Source organism: Hyperolius riggenbachi, chromosome 10 (genome assembly GCF_040937935.1).
Source record: "Hyperolius riggenbachi isolate aHypRig1 chromosome 10, aHypRig1.pri, whole genome shotgun sequence".
Taxonomy (NCBI): Eukaryota; Metazoa; Chordata; class Amphibia; order Anura; family Hyperoliidae; genus Hyperolius; species Hyperolius riggenbachi.
Genome location: NC_090655.1, coordinates 288,299,180 through 288,319,724, shown reverse-complemented (window position 1 = coordinate 288,319,724; position 20,545 = coordinate 288,299,180).

Here is a 20,545-nt window from a genome sequence, read left to right as displayed (position 1 = left end):
GAGGAGGCAGTGAAGGGGACACACAGGAGAGGCAGAGGGAGCAGTGAAGGGGACACACAGGAGAGGCAGAGGAGGCAGTGAGGGGGACACACAGGAAAGGAAGAGGAGGCAGTGAAGGGGACACACAGGAGAGGCAGAGGAGGCAGTGAAGGGGACACACAGGAGATGCAGAGGAAGCAGTGAAGGTGGGACATAGGAGAGGCAGAGGAGGCACTAAATGGGACACACAGGAGAGGCAGAGGAGGCACTGAAGGAGACACACAGGAGAGGCAGAGGAGGCAGTGAAGGGGACACACAGGAGAGGCAGAGGAGGCACTGAAGGGGAGACACAGGAGAGGCAGAGGAGGCAGTGATGGGGACACACAGGAGAGGCAGAGGAGGCACTGAAGGGGACACACAGGAGAGGCAGAGGAGGCAGTGAAGGAGACACACAGGAGATGCAGAGGAAGCAGTGAAGGGAACATACAGGAGATGCAGAGGAAGCAGTGAAGGGAACATACAGGAGATGCAGAGGAAGCAGTGAAGGGGGCACACAGGAGAGGCAGAGGAGGCAGTGAAGGGGACACACAGGAGATGCAGAGGAGGCAGAGAAAGGGACACACAGGAGAGGCAGAGGAGGCAGTGAAGGGGACACACAGGAGATGCAGAGGAGGCAGTGAAGGGGACACACAGGAGAGGCAGAGGAGGCACTGGAGGGGACACACAGGAGAGGCAGAGGAGGCAGTGAAGAGGACACAGGAGAGGCAGAGGAGTCAGTGAAGGGGACACACAGGAGAGGCAGAGGAGGCACTGAAGGAGACACAGGAGAGGCAGAGGAGGCAGTGAAGGGGGCACACAGGAGAGGCTGAGGAAGCAGTGAAGGGGACACACAGGAGAGGCAGAGGAGGCACTGAAGGGGGCACACAGGAGAGGCTGAGGAGGCAGTGAAGGGTACACACAGGAGAGGCAGAGGAGGCAGTGAAGGGGACACAGGAGAGGCAGATGAGGCACTGAAGGGGACACACAGGAGAGGCAGAGGAGGCACTGGAGGGGACACACAGGAGAGGCAAAGGAGGAAGTGAAGGGGACACACAGGAGAGGCAGAGGAGGCAGTGAAGGGGAAACACAGGAGAGGCAGCGGAGGCACTGAAGGGGACACACAGGAGAGGCAGAGGAGGCAGTGAAGGGGACACACAGGAGAGGCACAGGAGGCAGTGAAGGGGACACACAGGAGAGGCAGAGGAGGCAGTGAAGGGGAAACACAGGAGAGGCAGAGGAGGCACTGAAGGGTACACACAGGAGAGGCAGAGGAGGCACTGGAGGGGACACACAGGAGAGGCAGAGGAGGCACTGGAGGGGACACACAGGAGAGGCAGAGGAGGCAGTGAGGGGGACACACAGGAGAGGCAGAGGAGGCACTGAAGGGGAGACACAGGAGAGGCAGAGGAGGCAGTGAAGGGGACACACAGGAGAGGCAGAGGAGGCAGTGAGGGGGACACACAGGAGAGGCAGAGGAGGCAGTGAGGGGGACACACAGGAGAGGCAGAGGAGGCACTGAAGGGGAGACACAGGAGAGGCAGAGGAGGCAGTGAAGGGAACACACAGGAGAGGCTGAGGAGGCAGTGAGGGGGACACACAGGAGAGGCAGAGGAGGCACTGAAGGGGACACACAGGAGAGGCAGAGGAGGCAGTGAAGGGGACACACAGGAGAGGCAGAGGAGGCAGTGAAGGGGGCACACAGGAGAGGCAGAGGAGGCAGTGAAGGGGACACACAGGAGAGGCAGTGGAGGCAGTGAAGGGGACACACAGGAGAGGCAGAGGAGGCACTGAAGGAGAGACACAGGAGAGGCAGAGGAGGCAGTGAAGGGGACACACAGGAGAGGCAGAGGAGGCAGTGAGGGGGACACACAGGAGAGGCAGAGGAGGCAGTGAGGGGGACACACAGGAGAGGCAGAGGAGGCACTGAAGGGGACACACAGGAGAGGCACAGGAGGCAGTGAAGGGGACACACAGGAGAGGCAGAGGAGGCAGTGAAGGGGAAACACAGGAGAGGCAGAGGAGGCACTGAAGGGGACACACAGGAGAGGCAGAGGAGGCACTGGAGGGGACACACAGGAGAGGCAGAGGAGGCACTGGAGGGGACACACAGGAGAGGCAGAGGAGGCAGTGAGGGGGACACACAGGAGAGGCAGAGGAGGCACTGAAGGGGAGACACAGGAGAGGCAGAGGAGGCAGTGAAGGGGACACACAGGAGAGGCAGAGGAGGCAGTGAGGGGGACACACAGGAGAGGCAGAGGAGGCAGTGAGGGGTACACACAGGAGAGGCAGAGGAGGCACTGAAGGGGAGACACAGGAGAGGCAGAGGAGGCAGTGAGGGGGGGACACAGGAGAGGCAGAGGAGGCAGTGAGGGGGACACACAGGAGAGGCAGAGGAGGCACTGAAGGGGAGACACAGGAGAGGCAGAGGAGGCAGTGAAGGGGACACACAGGAGAGGCAGAGGAGGCAGTGAGGGGGACACACAGGAGAGGCAGAGGAGGCAGTGAAGGGGGCACACAGGAGAGGCAGAGGAGGCAGTGAAGGGGACACACAGGAGAGGCAGAGGAAGCAGTGAAGGGGACACACAGGTGATGCAGAGGATGCAGTGAAGGGGACACACAGGAGAGGCAGAGGAAGCAGTGAAGGGGACACAGAGTAGATGCAGAGGAGGCAGTGAAAGGGACACACAGGAGAGGCAGAGGAGGCAGTGAAGGGGACACACAGGAGAGGCAGAGGAGGCAGTGAAGGGGGCACACAGGAGAGGCAGAGGAGGCAGTGAAGGGGACACACAGGAGAGGCAGTGGAGGCAGTGAAGGGGACACACAGGAGAGGCAGAGGAGGCACTGAAGGGGAGACACAGGAGAGGCAGAGGAGGCAGTGAAGGGGACACACAGGAGAGGCAGAGGAGGCAGTGAGGGGGACACACAGGAGAGGCAGAGGAGGCAGTGAGGGGGACACACAGGAGAGGCAGAGGAGGCACTGAAGGGGACACACAGGAGAGGCAGAGGAGGCAGTGAAGGGGACACCCAGGAAAGGCAGAGGAAGCAGTGAAGGGGACACACAGTAGAGGCAGAGGAGGCAGTGAAGGGGACACACAGGAGAGGCAGAGGGAGCAGTGAAGGGGACACACAGGAGAGGCAGAGGAGGCAGTGAGGGGGACACACAGGAAAGGAAGAGGAGGCAGTGAAGGGGACACACAGGAGAGGCAGAGGAGGCAGTGAAGGAGACACACAGGAGAGGCAGAGGAGGCAGTGAAGGGGACACACAGGAGATGCAGAGGAAGCAGTGAAGGTGGGACATAGGAGAGGCAGAGGAGGCACTAAATGGGACACACAGGAGAGGCAGAGGAGGCACTGAAGGAGACACACAGGAGAGGCAGAGGAGGCAGTGAAGGGGACACACAGGAGAGGCAGAGGAGGCACTGAAGGGGAGACACAGGAGAGGCAGAGGAGGCAGTGATGGGGACACACAGGAGAGGCAGAGGAGGCACTGAAGGGGACACACAGGAGAGGCAGAGGAGGCAGTGAAGGAGACACACAGGAGATGCAGAGGAAGCAGTGAAGGGAACAAACAGGAGATGCAGAGGAAGCAGTGAAGGGAACATACAGGAGATGCAGAGGAAGCAGTGAAGGGGGCACACAGGAGAGGCAGAGGAGGCAGTGAAGGGGACACACAGGAGATGCAGAGGAGGCAGAGAAAGGGACACACAGGAGAGGCAGAGGAGGCAGTGAAGGGGACACACAGGAGATGCAGAGGAGGCAGTGAAGGGGACACACAGGAGAGGCAGAGGAGGCACTGGAGGGGACACAAAGGAGAGGCAGAGGAGGCAGTGAAGAGGACACAGGAGAGGCAGAGGAGTCAGTGAAGGGGACACACAGGAGAGGCAGAGGAGGCACTGAAGGAGACACAGGAGAGGCAGAGGAGGCAGTGAAGGGGGCACACAGGAGAGGCTGAGGAAGCAGTGAAGGGGACACACAGGAGAGGCAGAGGAGGCACTGAAGGGGGCACACAGGAGAGGCTGAGGAGGCAGTGAAGGGTACACACAGGAGAGGCAGAGGAGGCAGTGAAGGGGACACACAGGAGAGGCAGATGAGGCACTGAAGGGGACACACAGGAGAGGCAGAGGAGGCACTGGAGGGGACACACAGGAGAGGCAGAGGAGGCAGTGAAGAGGACACAGGAGAGGCAGAGGAGTCAGTGAAGGGGACACACAGGAGAGGCAGAGGAGGCACTGAAGGAGACACAGGAGAGGCAGAGGAGGCACTGAAGGGTACACACAGGAGAGGCAGAGGAGGCACTGGAGGGGACACACAGGAGAGGCAGAGGAGGCACTGGAGGGGACACACAGGAGAGGCAGAGGAGGCAGTGAGGGGGACACACAGGAGAGGCAGAGGAGGCACTGAAGGGGAGACACAGGAGAGGCAGAGGAGGCAGTGAAGGGGACACACAGGAGAGGCAGAGGAGGCAGTGAGGGGGACACACAGGAGAGGCAGAGGAGGCAGTGAGGGGGACACACAGGAGAGGCAGAGGAGGCACTGAAGGGGAGACACAGGAGAGGCAGAGGAGGCAGTGAAGGGAACACACAGGAGAGGCTGAGGAGGCAGTGAGGGGGACACACAGGAGAGGCAGAGGAGGCACTGAAGGGGACACACAGGAGAGGCAGAGGAGGCAGTGAAGGGGACACACAGGAGAGGCAGAGGAGGCAGTGAAGGGGGCACACAGGAGAGGCAGAGGAGGCAGTGAAGGGGACACACAGGAGAGGCAGTGGAGGCAGTGAAGGGGACACACAGGAGAGGCAGAGGAGGCACTGAAGGGGAGACACAGGAGAGGCAGAGGAGGCAGTGAAGGGGACACACAGGAGAGGCAGAGGAGGCAGTGAGGGGGACACACAGGAGAGGCAGAGGAGGCAGTGAGGGGGACACACAGGAGAGGCAGAGGAGGCACTGAAGGGGACACACAGGAGAGGCACAGGAGGCAGTGAAGGGGACACACAGGAGAGGCAGAGGAGGCAGTGAAGGGGAAACACAGGAGAGGCAGAGGAGGCACTGAAGGGGACACACAGGAGAGGCAGAGGAGGCACTGGAGGGGACACACAGGAGAGGCAGAGGAGGCACTGGAGGGGACACACAGGAGAGGCAGAGGAGGCAGTGAGGGGGACACACAGGAGAGGCAGAGGAGGCACTGAAGGGGAGACACAGGAGAGGCAGAGGAGGCAGTGAAGGGGACACACAGGAGAGGCAGAGGAGGCAGTGAGGGGGACACACAGGAGAGGCAGAGGAGGCAGTGAGGGGGACACACAGGAGAGGCAGAGGAGGCACTGAAGGGGAGACACAGGAGAGGCAGAGGAGGCAGTGAAGGGAACACACAGGAGAGGCTGAGGAGGCAGTGAGGGGGACACACAGGAGAGGCAGAGGAGGCACTGAAGGGGACACACAGGAGAGGCAGAGGAGGCAGTGAAGGGGGCACACAGGAGAGGCAGAGGAGGCAGTGAAGGGGGCACACAGGAGAGGCAGAGGAGGCAGTGAAGGGGACACACAGGAGAGGCAGTGGAGGCAGTGAAGGGGACACACAGGAGAGGCAGAGGAGGCACTGAAGGGGAGACACAGGAGAGGCAGAGGAGGCAGTGAAGGGGACACACAGGAGAGGCAGAGGAGGCAGTGAGGGGGACACACAGGAGAGGCAGAGGAGGCACTGAAGGGGACACACAGGAGAGGCAGAGGAGGCAGTGAAGGGGACACCCAGGAAAGGCAGAGGAAGCAGTGAAGGGGACACACAGTAGAGGCAGAGGAGGCAGTGAAGGGGACACACAGGAGAGGCAGAGGAAGCAGTGAAGGGGACACACAGGAGAGGCAGAGGAGGCAGTGAGGGGGACACACAGGAAAGGAAGAGGAGGCAGTGAAGGGGACACACAGGAGAGGCAGAGGAGGCAGTGAGGGGGACACACAGGAAAGGAAGAGGAGGCAGTGAAGGGGACACACAGGAGAGGCAGAGGAGGCAGTGAGGGGGACACACAGGAGAGGCAGAGGAAGCAGTGAAGGGGACACACAGGAGAGGCAGAGGAGGCACTGGAGGGGACCCACAGGAGAGGCAGAGGAGGCAGTGATGGGGACACACAGGAGAGGCAGAGGAGGCAGTGAAGGGGAAACAAAGGAGAGGCAGAGGAGGCAGTGAGGGGGACACACAGGAGAGGCAGAGGAGGCACTGAAGGGGAGACACAGGAGAGGCAGAGGAGGCAGTGAAGGGAACACACAGGAGAGGCAGAGGAGGCAGTGAGGGGGACACACAGGAGAGGCAGAGGAGGCACTGAAGGGGACACACAGGAGAGGCAGAGGAGGCAGTGAAGGGGACACACAGGAGAGGCAGAGGAGGCAGTGAAGGGGGCACACAGGAGAGGCAGAGGAGGCAGTGAAGGGGACACACAGGAGAGGCAGTGGAGGCAGTGAAGGGGACACACAGGAGAGGCAGAGGAGGCACTGAAGGGGAGACACAGGAGAGGCAGAGGAGGCAGTGAAGGGGACACACAGGAGAGGCAGAGGAGGCAGTGAGGGGGACACACAGGAGAGGCAGAGGAGGCAGTGAGGGGGACACACAGGAGAGGCAGAGGAGGCAGTGAGGGGGACACCCAGGAGAGGCAGAGGAAGCAGTGAAGGGGACACACAGTAGAGGCAGAGGAGGCAGTGAAGGGGACACACAGGAGAGGCAGAGGAAGCAGTGAAGGGGACACACAGGAGAGGCAGAGGAGGCAGTGAGGGGGACACACAGGAAAGGAAGAGGAGGCAGTGAAGGGGACACACAGGAGAGGCAGAGGAGGCAGTGAGGGGGACACACAGGAAAGGAAGAGGAGGCAGTGAAGGGGACACACAGGAGAGGCAGAGGAGGCAGTGAGGGGGACACACAGGAGAGGCAGAGGAAGCAGTGAAGGGGACACACAGGAGAGGCAGAGGAGGCACTGGAGGGGACCCACAGGAGAGGCAGAGGAGGCAGTGATGGGGACACACAGGAGAGGCAGAGGAGGCAGTGAAGGGGAAACACAGGAGAGGCAGAAGAGGCACTGAAGGGGACACACAGGAGAGGCAGAGGAGGCAGTGATGGGGACACACAGGAGAGGCAGAGGAGGCAGTGAGTGGGACACACAGGAGAGGCAGAGGAGGCACTGAAGGGGACACACAGGAGAGGCAGAGGAGGCAGTGATGGGGACACACAGGAGAGGCAGAGGAAGCACTGAAGGGGAGACACAGGAGAGGCAGAGGAGGCAGTGAGGGGGGACACAGGAGAGGCTGAGGAGGCACTGGAGGGGACACACAAGAGAGGCAGAGGAGGCAGTGAAAGGGACCCGCAGAGGAGGCAGTGAAGGGGACACACAGGAGAGGCAGAGGAGGCAGTGAAGGGGAAACACAGGAGAGGCAGAGGAGGCACTGAAGGGGACACACAGGAGCGACAGAGGAGGCAGTGATGGGGACACACAGGAGAGGCAGAGGAGGCACTGAAGGGGAGACACAGGAGAGGCAGAGGAGGCAGTGAGGGGGGGACACAGGAGAGGCAGAGGAGGCAGTGAGGGGGGGGGCACAGGAGAGGCAGAGGAGGCAGTGAGGGGGGGACACAGGAGAGGCAGAGGAGGCAGTGAGGGGGACACACAGAAGAGGCAGAGGAGGCACTGAAGGGGAGACACAGGAGAGGCAGAGGAGGCAGTGAAGGGGACACACAGGAGAGGCAGAGGAGGCAGTGAGGGGGACACACAGGAGAGGCAGAGGAGGCAGTGAAGGGGGCACACAGGAGAGGCAGAGGAGGCAGTGAAGGGGACACACAGGAGAGGCAGAGGAAGCAGTGAAGGGGACACACAGGTGATGCAGAGGAGGCAGTGAAGGGTACACACAGGAGAGGCAGAGGAGGCAGTGAAGGGGACACACAGGAGAGGCAGAGGAGGCAGTGAAGGGGAAACACAGGAGAGGCAGAGAAGGCACTGAAGGAGACACACAGGAGAGGCAGAGGAGGCACTGGAGGGGACACACAGGAGAGGCAGAGGAGGCAGTGAGGGGGACACACAGGAGAGGCAGAGGAGGCAGAGAAAGGGACACACAGGAGAGGCAGAGGAGGCAGTGAAGGGGCACACAGGAGAGGCAGAGGAGGCAGTGAAGGGTCACACAGGAGAGGCAGAGGAGGCAGTGAAGGGGGCACACAGGAGAGGCAGAGGAGGCAGTGAAGGGGACACACAGGAGAGGCAGAGGAGGCACTGGAGGGGACACACAGGAAAGGCAGAGGAGGCAGTGAAGGGGACACACAGGAGATGCAGAGGAGGCAGAGAAAGGGACACACAGGAGAGGCAGAGGAGGCAGTGAAGGGGCACACAGGAGAGGCAGAGGAGGCAGTGAAGGGGGCACACAGGAGAGGCAGAGGAGGCACTGAAGGGGAGACACAGGAGAGGCAGAGGAGGCAGTGAAGGGAACACACAGGAGAGGCAGAGGAGGCAGTGAGGGGGACACACAGGAGAGGCAGAGGAGGCACTGAAGGGGACACACAGGAGAGGCAGAGGAGGCAGTGAAGGGGACACACAGGAGAGGCAGAGGAGGCAGTGAAGGGGGCACACAGGAGAGGCAGAGGAGGCAGTGAAGGGGACACACAGGAGAGGCAGTGGAGGCAGTGAAGGGGACACACAGGAGAGGCAGAGGAGGCACTGAAGGGGAGACACAGGAGAGGCAGAGGAGGCAGTGAAGGGGACACACAGGAGAGGCAGAGGAGGCAGTGAGGGGGACACACAGGAGAGGCAGAGGAGGCAGTGAGGGGGACACACAGGAGAGGCAGAGGAGGCAGTGAGGGGGACACCCAGGAGAGGCAGAGGAAGCAGTGAAGGGGACACACAGTAGAGGCAGAGGAGGCAGTGAAGGGGACACACAGGAGAGGCAGAGGAAGCAGTGAAGGGGACACACAGGAGAGGCAGAGGAGGCAGTGAGGGGGACACACAGGAAAGGAAGAGGAGGCAGTGAAGGGGACACACAGGAGAGGCAGAGGAGGCAGTGAGGGGGACACACAGGAAAGGAAGAGGAGGCAGTGAAGGGGACACACAGGAGAGGCAGAGGAGGCAGTGAGGGGGACACACAGGAGAGGCAGAGGAAGCAGTGAAGGGGACACACAGGAGAGGCAGAGGAGGCACTGGAGGGGACCCACAGGAGAGGCAGAGGAGGCAGTGATGGGGACACACAGGAGAGGCAGAGGAGGCAGTGAAGGGGAAACACAGGAGAGGCAGAAGAGGCACTGAAGGGGACACACAGGAGAGGCAGAGGAGGCAGTGATGGGGACACACAGGAGAGGCAGAGGAGGCAGTGAGTGGGACACACAGGAGAGGCAGAGGAGGCACTGAAGGGGACACACAGGAGAGGCAGAGGAGGCAGTGATGGGGACACACAGGAGAGGCAGAGGAAGCACTGAAGGGGAGACACAGGAGAGGCAGAGGAGGCAGTGAGGGGGGACACAGGAGAGGCTGAGGAGGCACTGGAGGGGACACACAAGAGAGGCAGAGGAGGCAGTGAAAGGGACCCGCAGAGGAGGCAGTGAAGGGGACACACAGGAGAGGCAGAGGAGGCAGTGAAGGGGAAACACAGGAGAGGCAGAGGAGGCACTGAAGGGGACACACAGGAGCGACAGAGGAGGCAGTGATGGGGACACACAGGAGAGGCAGAGGAGGCACTGAAGGGGAGACACAGGAGAGGCAGAGGAGGCAGTGAGGGGGGGACACAGGAGAGGCAGAGGAGGCAGTGAGGGGGGGGGCACAGGAGAGGCAGAGGAGGCAGTGAGGGGGGGACACAGGAGAGGCAGAGGAGGCAGTGAGGGGGACACACAGGAGAGGCAGAGGAGGCACTGAAGGGGAGACACAGGAGAGGCAGAGGAGGCAGTGAAGGGGACACACAGGAGAGGCAGAGGAGGCAGTGAGGGGGACACACAGGAGAGGCAGAGGAGGCAGTGAAGGGGGCACACAGGAGAGGCAGAGGAGGCAGTGAAGGGGACACACAGGAGAGGCAGAGGAAGCAGTGAAGGGGACACACAGGTGATGCAGAGGAGGCAGTGAAGGGTACACACAGGAGAGGCAGAGGAGGCAGTGAAGGGGACACACAGGAGAGGCAGAGGAGGCAGTGAAGGGGAAACACAGGAGAGGCAGAGAAGGCACTGAAGGAGACACACAGGAGAGGCAGAGGAGGCACTGGAGGGGACACACAGGAGAGGCAGAGGAGGCAGTGAGGGGGACACACAGGAGAGGCAGAGGAGGCAGAGAAAGGGACACACAGGAGAGGCAGAGGAGGCAGTGAAGGGGCACACAGGAGAGGCAGAGGAGGCAGTGAAGGGTCACACAGGAGAGGCAGAGGAGGCAGTGAAGGGGGCACACAGGAGAGGCAGAGGAGGCAGTGAAGGGGACACACAGGAGAGGCAGAGGAGGCACTGGAGGGGACACACAGGAAAGGCAGAGGAGGCAGTGAAGGGGACACACAGGAGATGCAGAGGAGGCAGAGAAAGGGACACACAGGAGAGGCAGAGGAGGCAGTGAAGGGGCACACAGGAGAGGCAGAGGAGGCAGTGAAGGGGGCACACAGGAGAGGCAGAGGAGGCAGTGAGGGGGACACACAGGAGAGGCAGAGGAAGCAGTGAAGGGGACACACCGGAGAGGCAGAGGAGGCACTGGAGGGGACACACAGGAGAGGCAGAGGAGGCAGTGAGGGGGACACACAGGAGAGGCAGAGGAGGCAGTGAGGGGGACACACAGGAGAGGCAGAGGAGGCCGTGAAGGGGACACACAGGAGAGGCAGAGGAGGCACTGGAGGGGACACACAGGAGAGGCAGAGGAGGCAGTGAAGGGGACACACAGGAGATGCAGAGGAAGCAGTGAAGGGAACACACAGGAGATGCAGAGGAAGCAGTGAAGGTGACACACAGGAGAGGCAGAGGAGGCAGTGAAGGGGACACACAGGAGAGGCAGAGGAGGCAGAGAAAGGGACACACAGGAGAGGCAGAGGAGGCAGTGAAGGGGCACACAGGAGAGGCAGAGGAGGCAGTGAAGGGGCACACAGGAGAGGCAGAGGAGGCAGTGAAGGGGGCACACAGGAGAGGCAGTGAAGGGGACACACAGGAGAGGCAGAGGAGGCACTGGAGGGGACACACAGGAGAGGCAGAGGAGGCAGTGAAGGGGACACACAGGAGATGCAGAGGAGGCAGAGAAAGGGACACACAGGAGAGGCAGAGGAGGCAGTGAAGGGGCACACAGGAGAGGCAGAGGAGGCAGTGAAGGGGGCACACAGGAGAGGCAGAGGAGGCAGTGAGGGGGACACACAGGAGAGGCAGAGGAGGCACTGGAGGGGACACACAGGAGAGGCAGAGGAGGCAGTGAAGGGGACACACAGGAGAGGCAGAGGAGGCAGTGAAGGGGAAACACAGGAGAGGCAGAGGAGGCACTGAAGGGGACACACAGGAGAGGCAGAGGAGGCAGTGATGGGGACACACAGGAGAGGCAGAGGAGGCAGTGAGGGGGACACACAGGAGAGGCAGAGGAGGCACTGAAGGGGACACACAGGAGAGGCAGAGGAGGCAGTGATGGGGACACACAGGAGAGGCAGAGGAGGCACTGAAGGGGAGACACAGGAGAGGCAGAGGAGGCAGTGAGGGGGGGACACAGGAGAGGCAGAGGAGGCACTGGAGGGGACACACAAGAGAGGCAGAGGAGGCAGTGAAGGGGACCCACAGGAGAGGCAGAGGAGGCAGTGAAGGGGACACACAGGAGAGGCAGAGGAGGCAGTGAAGGGGAAACACAGGAGAGGCAGAGGAGGCACTGAAGGGGACACACAGGAGAGGCAGAGGAGGCAGTGATGGGGACACACAGGAGAGGCAGAGGAGGCACTGAAGGGGAGACACAGGAGAGGCAGAGGAGGCAGTGAGGGGGGGGGGGACACAGGAGAGGCAGAGGAGGCAGTGAGGGGGGGGGGCACAGGAGAGGCAGAGGAGGCAGTGAGGGGGGGACACAGGAGAGGCAGAGGAGGCAGTGAGGGGGACACACAGGAAACGGAAGAGGAGGCAGTGAAGGGCACACACAGGAGAGGCAGAGGAGGCAGTGAAGGGGACACACAGGAGAGGCAGAGGAGGCACTGAAGGGGACACACAGGAGAGGCAGAGGAGGCAGTGAAGGGGGCACACAGGAGATGCAGAGGAAGCAGTGAAGGGAACACACAGGAGATGCAGAGGAAGCAGTGAAGGGGGCACACAGGAGAGGCAGAGGAGGCAGTGAAGGGGACACACAGGAGATGCAGAGGAGGCAGAGAAAGGGACACACAGGAGAGGCAGAGGAGGCAGTGAAGGGGCACACAGGAGAGGCAGAGGAGGCAGTGAAGGGGACACACAGGAGAGGCAGAGGAGGCACTGGAGGGGACACACAGGAGAGGCTGTGGAGGCAGTGAAGGGGACACAGGAGAGGCAGAGGAGTCAGTGAAGGGGACACACAGGAGAGGCAGAGGAGGCACTGAAGGAGACACAGGAGAGGCAGAGGAGGCAGTGAAGGGGGCACACAGGAGAGGCTGAGGAAGCAGTGAAGGGGACACACAGGAGAGGCAGAGGAGGCACTGAAGGGGGCACACAGGAGAGGCTGAGGAGGCAGTGAAGGGTACACACAGGAGAGGCAGAGGAGGCAGTGAAGGGGACACACAGGAGAGGCAGATGAGGCACTGAAGGGGACACACAGGAGAGGCAGAGGAGGCACTGGAGGGGACACACAGGAGAGGCAGAGGAGGAAGTGAAGGGGACACACAGGAGAGGCAGAGGAGGGGAAACACAGGAGAGGCAGAGGAGGCACTGAAGGGGACACACAGGAGAGGCAGAGGAGGCAGTGAAGGGGACACACAGGAGAGGCAGAGGAGGCAGTGAAGGGGACACACAGGAGAGGCAGAGGAGGCAGTGAAGGGGAAACACAGGAGAGGCAGAGGAGGCACTGAAGGGGACACACAGGAGAGGCAGAGGAGGCACTGGAGGGGACACACAGGAGAGGCAGAGGGGGCACTGGAGGGGACACACAGGAGAGGCAGAGGAGGCAGTGAGGGGGACACACAGGAGAGGCAGAGGAGGCACTGAAGGGGAGACACAGGAGAGGCAGAGGAGGCAGTGAAGGGGACACACAGGAGAGGCAGAGGAGGCAGTGAGGGGGACACACAGGAGAGGCAGAGGAGGCAGTGAGGGGGACACACAGGAGAGGTAAAGGAGGCACTGAAGGGGAGACACAGGAGAGGCAGAGGAGGCAGTGAAGGGAACACACAGGAGAGGCAGAGGAGGCAGTGAGGGGGACACACAGGAGAGGCAGAGGAGGCACTGAAGGGGACACACAGGAGAGGCAGAGGAGGCAGTGAGGGGGACACACAGGAGAGGCAGAGAAGGCACTGAAGGGGAGACACAGGAGAGGCAGAGGAGGCAGTGAAGGGGACACACAGGAGAGGCAGAGGAGGCAGTGAGGGGGACACACAGGAGAGGCAGAGGAGGCAGTGAAGGGGACACACAGGAGAGGTAAAGGAGGCACTGAAGGGGAGACACAGGAGAGGCAGAGGAGGCAGTGAAGGGAACACACAGGAGAGGCAGAGGAGGCAGTGAGGGGGACACACAGGAGAGGCAGAGGAGGCACTGAAGGGGACACACAGGAGAGGCAGAGGAGGCAGTGAAGGGGACACACAGGAGAGGCAGAGGAGGCAGTGAAGGGGGCACACAGGAGAGGCAGAGGAGGCAGTGAAGGGGACACACAGGAGAGGCAGTGGAGGCAGTGAAGGGGACACACAGGAGAGGCAGAGGAGGCACTGAAGGGGAGACACAGGAGAGGCAGAGGAGGCAGTGAGGGGGACACACAGGAGAGGCAGAGGAGGCAGTGAGGGGGACACACAGGAGAGGCAGAGGAGGCACTGAAGGGGACAAACAGGAGAGGCAGAGGAGGCAGTGAAGGGGACACCCAGGAAAGGCAGAGGAAGCAGTGAAGGGGACACACAGTAGAGGCAGAGGAGGCAGTGAAGGGGACACACAGGAGAGGCAGAGGAAGCAGTGAAGGGGACACACAGGAGAGGCAGAGGAGGCAGTGAGGGGGACACACAGGAAAGGAAGAGGAGGCAGTGAAGGGGACACACAGGAGAGGCAGAGGAGGCAGTGAGGGGGACACACAGGAAAGGAAGAGGAGGCAGTGAAGGGGACACACAGGAGAGGCAGAGGAGGCAGTGAGGGGGACACACAGGAGAGGCAGAGGAAGCAGTGAAGGGGACACACAGGAGAGGCAGAGGAGGCACTGGAGGGGACCCACAGGAAAGGCAGAGGAGGCAGTGATGGGGACACACAGGAGAGGCAGAGGAGGCAGTGAAGGGGAAACACAGGAGAGGCAGAAGAGGCACTGAAGGGGACACACAGGAGAGGCAGAGGAGGCAGTGATGGGGACACACAGGAGAGGCAGAGGAGGCAGTGAGGGGGACACACAGGAGAGGCAGAGGAGGCACTGAAGGGGACACACAGGAGAGGCAGAGGAGGCAGTGATGGTTACACACAGGAGAGGCAGAGGAGGCACTGAAGGGGAGACACAGGAGAGGCAGAGGAGGCAGTGAGGGGGGGACACAGGAGAGGCTGAGGAGCCACTGGAGGGGACACACAAGAGAGGCAGAGGAGGCAGTGAAAGGGACCCGCAGAGGAGGCAGTGAAGGGGACACACAGGAGAGGCAGAGGAGGCAGTGAAGGGGAAACACAGGAGAGGCAGAGGAGGCACTGAAGGGGACACACAGGAGAGACAGAGGAGGCAGTGATGGGGACACACAGGAGAGGCAGAGGAGGCACTGAAGGGGAGACACAGGAGAGGCAGAGGAGGCAGTGAGGGGGGGGACACAGGAGAGGCAGAGGAGGCAGTGAGGGGGGGGGGCACAGGAGAGGCAGAGGAGGCAGTGAGGGGGGACACAGGAGAGGCAGAGGAGGCAGTGAGGGGGACACACAGGAGAGGCAGAGGAGGCACTGAAGGGGAGACACAGGAGAGGCAGAGGAGGCAGTGAAGGGGACACACAGGAGAGGCAGAGGAGGCAGTGAGGGGGACACACAGGAGAGGCAGAGGAGGCAGTGAAGGGGGCACACAGGAGAGGCAGAGGAGGCAGTGAAGGGGACACACAGGAGAGGCAGAGGAAGCAGTGAAGGGGACACACAGGTGATGCAGAGGATGCAGTGAAGGGGACACACAGGAGAGGCAGAGGAAGCAGTGAAGGGGACACAGAGTAGATGCAGAGGAGGCAGTGAAAGGGACACACAGGAGAGGCAGAGGAGGCAGTGAAGGGGACACACAGGAGAGGCAGAGGAGGCAGTGAAGGGGGCACACAGGAGAGGCAGAGGAGGCAGTGAAGGGTACACACAGGAGAGGCAGAGGAGGCACTGAAGGGGACACACAGGAGAGGCAGAGGAGGCACTGGAGGGGACACACAGGAGAGGCAGAGGAGGAAGTGAAGGGGACACACAGGAGAGGCAGAGGAGGGGAAACACAGGAGAGGCAGAGGAGGCACTGAAGGGGGCACACAGGAGAGGCAGAGGAGGCAGTGAAGGGGACACACAGGAGAGGCAGATGAGGCACTGAAGGGGACACACAGGAGAGGCAGAGGAGGCACTGGAGGGGACACACAGGAGAGGCAGAGGAGGAAGTGAAGGGGACACACAGGAGAGGCAGAGGAGGGGAAACACAGGAGAGGCAGAGGAGGCACTGAAGGGGACACACAGGAGAGGCAGAGGAGGCAGTGAAGGGGACACACAGGAGAGGCAGAGGAGGCAGTGAAGGGGACACACAGGAGAGGCAGAGGAGGCAGTGAAGGGGAAACACAGGAGAGGCAGAGGAGGCACTGAAGGGGACACACAGGAGAGGCAGAGGAGGCACTGGAGGGGACACACAGGAGAGGCAGAGGGGGCACTGGAGGGGACACACAGGAGAGGCAGAGGAGGCAGTGAGGGGGACACACAGGAGAGGCAGAGGAGGCACTGAAGGGGAGACACAGGAGAGGCAGAGGAGGCAGTGAAGGGGACACACAGGAGAGGCAGAGGAGGCAGTGAGGGGGACACACAGGAGAGGCAGAGGAGGCAGTGAGGGGGACACACAGGAGAGGTAAAGGAGGCACTGAAGGGGAGACACAGGAGAGGCAGAGGAGGCAGTGAAGGGAACACACAGGAGAGGCAGAGGAGGCAGTGAGGGGGACACACAGGAGAGGCAGAGGAGGCACTGAAGGGGACACACAGGAGAGGCAGAGGAGGCAGTGAGGGGGACACACAGGAGAGGCAGAGAAGGCACTGAAGGGGAGACACAGGAGAGGCAGAGGAGGCAGTGAAGGGGACACACAGGAGAGGCAGAGGAGGCAGTGAGGGGGACACACAGGAGAGGCAGAGGAGGCAGTGAAGGGGACACACAGGAGAGGTAAAGGAGGCACTGAAGGGGAGACACAGGAGAGGCAGAGGAGGCAGTGAAGGGAACACACAGGAGAGGCAGAGGAGGCAGTGAGGGGGACACACAGGAGAGGCAGAGGAGGCACTGAAGGGGACACACAGGAGAGGCAGAGGAGGCAGTGAAGGGGACACACAGGAGAGGCAGAGGAGGCAGTGAAGGGGGCACACAGGAGAGGCAGAGGAGGCAGTGAAGGGGACACACAGGAGAGGCAGTGGAGGCAGTGAAGGGGACACACAGGAGAGGCAGAGGAGGCACTGAAGGGGAGACACAGGAGAGGCAGAGGAGGCAGTGAGGGGGACACACAGGAGAGGCAGAGGAGGCAGTGAGGGGGACACACAGGAGAGGCAGAGGAGGCACTGAAGGGGACAAACAGGAGAGGCAGAGGAGGCAGTGAAGGGGACACCCAGGAAAGGCAGAGGAAGCAGTGAAGGGGACACACAGTAGAGGCAGAGGAGGCAGTGAAGGGGACACACAGGAGAGGCAGAGGAAGCAGTGAAGGGGACACACAGGAGAGGCAGAGGAGGCAGTGAGGGGGACACACAGGAAAGGAAGAGGAGGCAGTGAAGGGGACACACAGGAGAGGCAGAGGAGGCAGTGAGGGGGACACACAGGAAAGGAAGAGGAGGCAGTGAAGGGGACACACAGGAGAGGCAGAGGAGGCAGTGAGGGGGACACACAGGAGAGGCAGAGGAAGCAGTGAAGGGGACACACAGGAGAGGCAGAGGAGGCACTGGAGGGGACCCACAGGAAAGGCAGAGGAGGCAGTGATGGGGACACACAGGAGAGGCAGAGGAGGCAGTGAAGGGGAAACACAGGAGAGGCAGAAGAGGCACTGAAGGGGACACACAGGAGAGGCAGAGGAGGCAGTGATGGGGACACACAGGAGAGGCAGAGGAGGCAGTGAGGGGGACACACAGGAGAGGCAGAGGAGGCACTGAAGGGGACACACAGGAGAGGCAGAGGAGGCAGTGATGGTTACACACAGGAGAGGCAGAGGAGGCACTGAAGGGGAGACACAGGAGAGGCAGAGGAGGCAGTGAGGGGGGGACACAGGAGAGGCTGAGGAGCCACTGGAGGGGACACACAAGAGAGGCAGAGGAGGCAGTGAAAGGGACCCGCAGAGGAGGCAGTGAAGGGGACACACAGGAGAGGCAGAGGAGGCAGTGAAGGGGAAACACAGGAGAGGCAGAGGAGGCACTGAAGGGGACACACAGGAGAGACAGAGGAGGCAGTGATGGGGACACACAGGAGAGGCAGAGGAGGCACTGAAGGGGAGACACAGGAGAGGCAGAGGAGGCAGTGAGGGGGGGGACACAGGAGAGGCAGAGGAGGCAGTGAGGGGGGGGGGCACAGGAGAGGCAGAGGAGGCAGTGAGGGGGGACACAGGAGAGGCAGAGGAGGCAGTGAGGGGGACACACAGGAGAGGCAGAGGAGGCACTGAAGGGGAGACACAGGAGAGGCAGAGGAGGCAGTGAAGGGGACACACAGGAGAGGCAGAGGAGGCAGTGAGGGGGACACACAGGAGAGGCAGAGGAGGCAGTGAAGGGGGCACACAGGAGAGGCAGAGGAGGCAGTGAAGGGGACACACAGGAGAGGCAGAGGAAGCAGTGAAGGGGACACACAGGTGATGCAGAGGATGCAGTGAAGGGGACACACAGGAGAGGCAGAGGAAGCAGTGAAGGGGACACAGAGTAGATGCAGAGGAGGCAGTGAAAGGGACACACAGGAGAGGCAGAGGAGGCAGTGAAGGGGACACACAGGAGAGGCAGAGGAGGCAGTGAAGGGGGCACACAGGAGAGGCAGAGGAGGCAGTGAAGGGTACACACAGGAGAGGCAGAGGAGGCAGTGAAGGGGACACACAGGAGAGGGAGAGGAGGCAGTGAAGGGGAAACACAGGAGAGGCAGAGAAGGCACTGAAGGAGACACACAGGAGAGGCAGAGGAGGCACTGGAGGGGACACACAGGAGAGGCAGAGGAGGCAGTGAGGGGGACACACAGGAGAGGCAGAGGAGGCAGTGAAGGGGACACACAGGAGAGGCAGAGGAGGCAGTGAAGGGGGCACACAGGAGAGGCAGTGGAGGCAGTGAAGGGGACACACAGGAGAGGCAGTGGAGGCAGTGAAGGGGACACACAGGAGAGGCAGAGGAGGCACTGAAGGGGAGACACAGGAGAGGCAGAGGAGGCAGTGAAAGGGACACACAGGAGAGGCAGAGGAGGCAGTGAGGGGGACACACAGGAGAGGCAGAGGAGGCAGTGAGGGGGACACACAGGAGAGGCAGAGGAGGCCGTGAAGGGGACACCCAGGAGAGGCAGAGGAGGCAGTGAAGGGGACACCCAGGAAAGGCAGAGGAGGCAGTGAAGGGGACACCCAGGAAAGGCAGAGGAAGCAGTGAAGGGGACACACAGTAGAGGCAGAGGAGGCAGTGAAGGGGACACACAGGAGAGGCAGAGGAAGCAGTGAAGGGGACACACAGGAGAGGCAGAGGAGGCAGTGAGGGGGACACACAGGAAAGGAAGAGGAGGCAGTGAAGGGGACACACAGGAGAGGCAGAGGAGGCAGTGAGGGGGACACACAGGAGAGGCAGAGGAAGCAGTGAAGGGGACACACAGGAGAGGCAGAGGAGGCACTGGAGGGGACCCACAGGAGAGGCAGAGGAGGCAGTGATGGGGACACACAGGAGAGGCAGAGGAGGCAGTGAAGGGGAAACACAGGAGAGGCAGAAGAGGCAGTGATGGGGACACACAGGAGAGGCAGAGGAGGCAGTGATGGGGACACACAGGAGAGGCAGAGGAGGCAGTGATGGGGACACACAGGAGAGGCAGAGGAGGCAGTGAGGGGGACACACAGGAGAGGCAGAGGAGGCACTGAAGGGGACACACAGGAGAGGCAGAGGAGGCAGTGATGGGGACACACAGGAGAGGCAGAGGAGGCACTGAAGGGGAGACACAGGAGAGGCAGAGGAGGCAGTGAGGGGGGGACACAGGAGAGGCTGAGGAGGCACTGGAGGGGACACACAAGAGAGGCAGAGGAGGCAGTGAAAGGGACCCGCAGAGGAGGCAGTGAAGGGGACACACAGGAGAGGCAGAGGAGGCAGTGAAGGGGAAACACAGGAGAGGCAGAGGAGGCACTGAAGGGGACACACAGGAGAGACAGAGAAGGCAGTGATGGGGACACACAGGAGAGGCAGAGGAGGCACTGAAGGGGAGACACAGGAGAGGCAGAGGAGGCAGTGAGGGGGGGACACAGGAGAGGCAGAGGAGGCAGTGAGGGGGGGGGGGGCACAGGAGAGGCAGAGGAGGCAGTGAGGGGGGGACACAGGAGAGGCAGAGGAGGCAGTGAGGGGGACACACAGGAGAGGCAGAGGAGGCACTGAAGGGGAGACACAGGAGAGGCAGAGGAGGCAGTGTAGGGGACACACAGGAGAGGCAGAGGAGGCAGTGAGGGGGACACACAGGAGAGGCAGAGGAGGCAGTGAAGGGGGCACACAGGAGAGGCAGAGGAGGCAGTGAAGGGGACACACAGGAGAGGCAGAGGAAGCAGTGAAGGGGACACACAGGTGATGCAGAGGATGCAGTGAAGGGGACACACAGGAGAGGCAGAGGAAGCAGTGAAGGGGACACAGAGTCGATGCAGAGGAGGCAGTGAAAGGGACACACAGGAGAGGCAGAGGAGGCAGTGAAGGGGACACACAGGAGAGGCAGAGGAGGCAGTGAAGGGGGCACACAGGAGAGGCAGAGGAGGCAGTGAAGGGTACACACAGGAGAGGCAGAGGAGGCAGTGAAGGGGACACACAGGAGAGGCAGAGGAGGCACTGAAGGAGACACACAGGAGAGGCAGAGGAGGCACTGGAGGGGACACACAGGAGAGGCAGAGGAGGCAGTGAGGGGGACACACAGGAGAGGCAGAGGAGGCAGAGAAAGGGACACACAGGAGAGGCAGAGGAGGCAGTGAAGGGGCACACAGGAGAGGCAGAGGAGGCAGTGAAGAGTCACACAGGAGAGGCAGAGGAGGCAGTGAAGGGGGCACACAGGAGAGGCAGAGGAGGCAGTGAAGGGGACACACAGGAGAGGCAGAG